Below are 6,006 nucleotides of genomic sequence, written 5' to 3'. Positions count from 1 at the left end.
TCTAGGTCTAGGCAAACTTTATAGCTTAAATTTTTAATTTTAGAGATATTTCCTCTTACAAGCTTGCTTGATTTTATTTTTTATATTGTATGTGCAACAACCAATGATGAAAATGTTGGACAAAGAGAAATTGAAGTTGAAGCAGTGAATATTAAACAAGGATCATCTTAAGGTCAAAGAAGTAACTCTTTAGTTCAAATTGAAAGTTAAAAATTTATAATATTTGAAGATGTTGGGATTTTGATAAAATTATATAATATTTAAAGTTATGTATATACATATATGTCCCCTAAAAATATTGTATCTTAAGAGTTATTTTCAATTATTCTTGTAGCCTAAGATGAAATAACAAATGAGAATGTTAATCTAGTTGAAAGATTGAAGAGAACAAATAGTCATAGAAACATAGATCATTTAATTGAAATGGGTATGGAAAAATTGATAAAATATGTTGGGAAAGCTACACATACTGCAAAGAGGAAACTGAATAAATTGTCTACAAAATAATTGTACAATTTGAGAATCTTGATACAATGGTGAAAACTCAATCAGTATCATTTTCACTTCTAAAGGATGAATTAAAATATCCATTAAAGCTATTGGGTATAGATACAAGCATAAAAAAGATGAGGAATTCTAAATTATAAAAATATATTATTGAAATTGTCAAGGAACGATTACATTCCATTGTGAAAAAAACTAGACCTATAAATAAAATTTGGTGCACAAAGAGTGATACTAATATCTATTTTAAATAAGAAAATATCCCAAAAAAGACAAATCTCTTCACTATCACCTTATATTAGGTGTAGTTGGAAGACAATATTACATTATCTGAAAAGGACAATCAATTTGTATGATACTTTAGAAGGAAATTGGAAACTAATGTATGGAGATCCTCAATCTAATATAATTGAGGAAATGGTTAAGCTCTTAGTTATTAAGTTTTAGATTGATAATACTCATTCTTCACCAAACAAAAGAGATATCATCTAGCCTAGGGTTTGGCTTAAGGAAATGCAACATGGGAAACATTGGTTGTATGTCACATAACATGAATTCTATCTCTCATTTTGTAATTTAAATCTTGACACAAAGATTTGAAAAACAATGTTTGAAAGATTGAAGGCCTATTTTTTGAAGCTAAATAAATATTTTGAAACATGTTATTGTGAATATCATGGGTTCATTTGACATCTAGTCAACTCGAAAAAAAAGTTGGAATAGCTCTTAACAAAATTGGAATCTCCTAAAAGGGATTCAATGTCTCCTAATAGAGACTCATGAATACTAATTATATTTATTTGATTCCTAATAGGGTCACATCATTTCATAATAAACTTTCTTTATTGGTACATTATCTTGTGGGCATCTTACAAATAAGGGTTTTCCCTTTGATCAAGGGCTTGCCTAGTTAATACACCCTATGTCACTTTTCATGGTTATCAACTTGTGGTTATTGTATATTTTTGGCATATATTTTAGATTTATAAAATTTGATAATTTATTTTTCATCCATATAGCCAACTCATCCCCACTCTTAGTTATTATTGTTGACTTTACTTTCCATCACATTTGTCACCTTATAGAGTGGTTCTTTAGGTGTTTCATTATCATTTTTTGGCCATAACTTTTGGTGGGCCCATTATATCTTGATTATGTCTATACCTTGTATAAGGCCTTCAAGACCTTCCCTTCTGTCTTTCCTTGTGAATAGGTAGACCTGGTTGACCTTTTCTAGAACAAGTCAACCAAAGGTAAACCTCTTCCGCAATGATTTGGGGTCACTAGAACTAAAGTGCGTTAGGGTGTGCAATTAATTTCATTGCTTCCCAAGTCAATATTCTTTGTTTTCTTGCCAAAACATTAGTATAAAAGGAGGGTTTGAATCTTAATTTATAAAAAATCAATCCATTAGAAATCAAGAACAAGCAAGGTGTGAAAAATCTTCAAGCATTCATTGAGTTCAAACATTTGACTTTGCATCAAGGTTCTTTTTATGTGGTAGTGGAGTTTGGCTTTTAATGATGATACCATTTATTTGAAATCATTCAAGTACTTTTATCATTCATCATAACATGCCACATACATTCCTAGTCATGAGGTTTTGTCTTCTTTGATTTCATTTTGGTTTCTTTGGGTCAATTTTACTACATTTAACATATTTCATCACACAAAATTCAATTTCATCCACAAAGTTAATTATTTATTTAAATTAATATATTATATCTTACTAGATGTTATCATTTCTTTTATCATGTTTCCATGTCTCTCTTCATTCCTAAACTAGAAATTAAGGAAAAAATCCTTCCCTTTTGAAATGGTGACTCAAATATCACAAAAAATAAGATGAAAACAACTAAAGAAATATCATAACATTATATGAAAATAAAATATATAGGAGAAAAAATGGAAAAATTTATATATTTAGACACATTTTAACATATAATAACTTTTTATTACAGTTCTTGAATTTGAATGCTCTTAAATCATTTAGGAAATGATTGTTTTTCTAGATTCTATTGTGTATGTTCTTTAGTATCAACATTTTAGTTCACACTCTATGATCCTTCATTAGGATGAGACAGATAGATGGTAGAGAAAGAAAGAATTGTAGACTAGCATGACCAAAAAAGGGAAAAAAGGAAAGGAAATAAAGACCTACATGCACAATGAGGAATAAAAATCAAAAGTAAGAAATAAAAAATAAAAAATAAAAGGTAAAATATAATATTATATAAAAGTCAAAGGAATAAGAAATCAAAGGGACAAGACAACCTTATACAGAGGTTAAGGATGATGAATCTTAAAAAATAAATTAAAATTGTATCTATCTATCTATACATACCTATATCTATATATATACATATACGTGTGTGTGTGTGTGTGTGTGTGTGTGTGTGTGTGTGTGTGTGTGTGTGTGAATATTAGAAAGACAATTAAAAACAAATTAGAAAAAGGAAAAAACAAAAGAACAAAGGAAACATGGAGAAATAATGAATTAATAAATAAAAATAAAAATAAAAAGGACTCAGATATCACAATAAATGACTATAAGAATAAAAAAATGCATATGTATATGTATATATACACATATGCACACACACACACACACACACACACACACACACACACACACACACACACATCTCTATATCTATATACATACATACATACATACATACATACATATATGTATGTATGTATGTATATAAACACACACACATGTGTGTAGATATGTATATGTATGTATATCTATATATATGTAATATTATGTGTGTATATGTGTTTTCAAATAGTTATATATATAACTAAGTGGATTAAAGAAAATATGAAAGAGTGTGTGTGTGTGTGTGTGTAAAATTTTACTTTATTGTTCTTAGATTCTTCATAGTGTTCCTTTGTATAAATTTGTCTTGTCCTTTTTGTTGCTTACTCCTTTGACTTTTATGTCATATTATTTTTCATCTTTTATATTTTATTTCTTACTTTTTATTTCTATGCCTCGTTGTGCATGTTGGTTATTCTTTCCTTGCCCTTTCATTCCTCATTAGTCATATTGCTTTTTAATTCTTTCTTTCTCTAATATCCTTCTCTCTCATCTTGATAGTGTGAAAAAAAATATTGATGTTTTTAAAAAAGAAAAATCAAAAAGTGACATAGCACTTATATAATATATTTATTAATAAACTAGTTCAAGGGCTCATCAAAGAAAGAACTAGTAAGAAAGCTCTAAATCATTGCCGAAATACAAAAGTGTTAAAAGTTGATATGTCATACCAGGCATACCTACAACCAAATAAAATTTCTTTGCACTAAGCAAGAGTACCCAAAGTATGATATATATCAATACTCAACAATGAGCAAGGTCCAATTATGCCAATAAACTCCTCCTTTTGAAATATTTAACTAAAATCAAGAGAGCTTTGAACCTCCTGACTAATTGGAGCATTTGTGAACATGCATAAAGAATGTGCAAGCTAATAGCCATGTGTTGATTAGATATAGTACTAGTTTCTATAAAGCTTCATTCATCTTCTTTGTGTCCCAAATATGGCACTCTGCTAAGCATGGAAATTTTGAAAAAATAATCTCTGAATGGAAAGATTCAAATATGGAACATTCACAACCTAGATTAGCTAGAAAATCAACTAGTTTATTGCCCTCCCTCAGAGTATGAGAGAAACAAGTAGCTTGAAAAGAATCAATTAAATCCCAACATTTTTGAAGGATATAGGCTAGTTTCTAGGTATGAGAAGATCATGAGAGACAAGAGTTTATAATTACCTAAGAATCACCTTCAATATGGATGGTGGAAACATTACATCTCTTTGCCAGAATTAGACCTGCCAATAGGGCTTGAGCTTCTGCAAGGTTGCTAGTACCAATTGGTAAAACATCTACTTTAATTGCGACTACTTCACCTTGCCAATTTCTAATACAAGCACCCAATCCTGAATTCCCAGGGTTGCCATGAGAGCAACCATCAAAATTTAACTTTACAAAATTTCTAGAGGGGGGAGACCATTTTATATGAAGTCGATCAAATTGATGATTAGAATTCCAGTTTGTAGAGAAACCTGGAGGTAACTTAATTTGTTTCTAGAGTTTTAGAAGAAGATAATTCCAAGTAGAAACTGAAATATTATTCATACAATTTAACATATTTGCATTTACTCTTTCTCAAATTGCATTCTCAATTCCATCTAGAATAGATTCTAGGTTTGATTTTTCATTGCAAAAAATGATCTTGTTAGGTTCCCACCAGATGGCCCACACCACAGTAGCTAGGATGCACTTCCAAATACTAGCAAATAGAGATCTTGAGAATAGAACTAGCCAAGATTGAAAAAGGTCCCAAATTTTATTTGGTAGAGGTAAAGACGTTTGAAGCTTGTTCAACACAAAAACCCAACACTGATAAGCAAAGGGACACTGGAGAAGAAGATGATCTGTAGATTCTAGCTCCTTGTTGCATAATTTACAAATAAAAGATTCAGCAATACCTAGCTTGGACAACCGTTCATTGGTGAGTATTCTTTTTCTAAGGGCTAGCCAAGCAAAACATCCAGCCTTAGGCAACACAGTGGAGTTCCAACAAAAGGAAAAAGCTCTACACTTCTTGCTTGAATTATATGCTTGTTGAAGACCATAATAACTTTCCTTGATTGAATAATGACCACCTTTGGCCGGGGCCCATATAACTATATCTTCCCTATTAGAAAGAAAAATAATTCTTTCAGCAAGAGAGTCCCTCAATCAAAGGAGACTTGGTTGACTAGGAAGATGTGTTGGAGGTTCTTTCTAGAGAACCCTTATTGAATGAATTTCAATAGCCAAAACATAGTCCCAAAAAGAGGAGCCCCACTCAGCTTTTAGGAATTGACGTGCTTCATCCAACTTTTCTTGTTTGCATAGAGGGGGAAATCCATTCCATAAGTCTTCCCAAAACTTTACTTTCTCTCCACTGTGAATTTCCCAAGTAGCATAATTACAAACAACATCCTTTGAAGAGATCATAAAATTCCATATGGCTGAACATAAAGGAGGATTAGACACAGTAAAAATTTTGGAAGGACTTGGAGAATCTAAGTATTTTCCTTGCATGATTGAACACCATTTTGCATGAGATTTTGTATACATTTTCCACACAAGCTTGCCCCCAAAAGCCTTATTTCTAGTAACAATATCATGCAAACCCACACCCCCAGATGCCTTATCATGAGACATTTCAAGCAAAGAAACAAGAGGAAGCTTCTTTGCATCCGAAAAATTTCCTTTCCATATAAAGTCTCTGATAATCTTTTGAATTTTCAAAATTGTAGAAGAGGGAGCATTGAGAATTGACAGGTAATAGTTTGGGATAGCTATTAGGACATCTTTTACTAACAAAATATGGCTTGAAAAAGATAACCATCTAGCTTTCCAAGTAGAGATCCTAGCCCTAATTTTGTCAATGATAGGAAGCCAAAAAGTTGTCTTATTTGCTCCCATAAAAAAAGGAAT

The sequence above is a fragment of the Cupressus sempervirens genome, chromosome 9 (genome assembly GCF_028749045.1).
Source record: "Cupressus sempervirens isolate cs-2001-9-10 chromosome 9, ASM2874904v1, whole genome shotgun sequence".
NCBI classification, from domain to species: domain Eukaryota; kingdom Viridiplantae; phylum Streptophyta; class Pinopsida; order Cupressales; family Cupressaceae; genus Cupressus; species Cupressus sempervirens.
This window is presented reverse-complemented; position numbering follows the sequence as displayed.